The 385-nt window shown below is 75.8% G+C and overlaps 1 protein-coding gene across 1 annotated transcript in view; it reads left to right on the forward strand.

Moving 5' to 3' along the window:
• Window positions 1–218: 218 nt before the first annotated feature.
• Window positions 219–385, forward strand: part of Rap1b (RAP1B, member of RAS oncogene family) — a 42,554-nt gene continuing 42,387 nt past the window's right edge. The window contains exon 1 of the mRNA XM_004632147.2: window positions 219–385. The gene's annotated coding sequence lies outside the window, so the exon portion shown is untranslated.

Here is a 385-nt window from a genome sequence, read left to right on the forward strand (position 1 = left end):
CTGAAGCGACGGCGGAGGCGGGAGAGGCACCGCGGGTCGCAGGAACTAAAGAACGGCGAGTGCGGGGCCCGGACGCCGGGTGCAGCAGATCCGCGGGAGACGGACTACTCGGACTCGCTCGGCGCGCGGGGCCCCGCCCTCCGACCTGGCCCCGCCCCCAGTACTGGCCCCGCCCCTTCCCGGGCCGCGCACCCGCGCGCCCCTCCCGCGGGCGGAAGCGAGAGCGAGGCTGAACGCCTGACGTCAAGGCGACACCGCCAAACCTCGCCCAGAGTCGGGCGTGTAAACCAGCCCGAGCGGCAGCGGCAGGAGCGCCGTGGCGCCGGGAGCAGCGACCCGGACGGAGCGCGGGGTGACGCTGGCTGCGGCGACCCGGTGACAGCGT

This window comes from Octodon degus, unplaced genomic scaffold (assembly GCF_000260255.1).
Source record: "Octodon degus isolate 3935 unplaced genomic scaffold, OctDeg1.0 scaffold00047, whole genome shotgun sequence".
Taxonomy (NCBI): Eukaryota; Metazoa; Chordata; class Mammalia; order Rodentia; family Octodontidae; genus Octodon; species Octodon degus.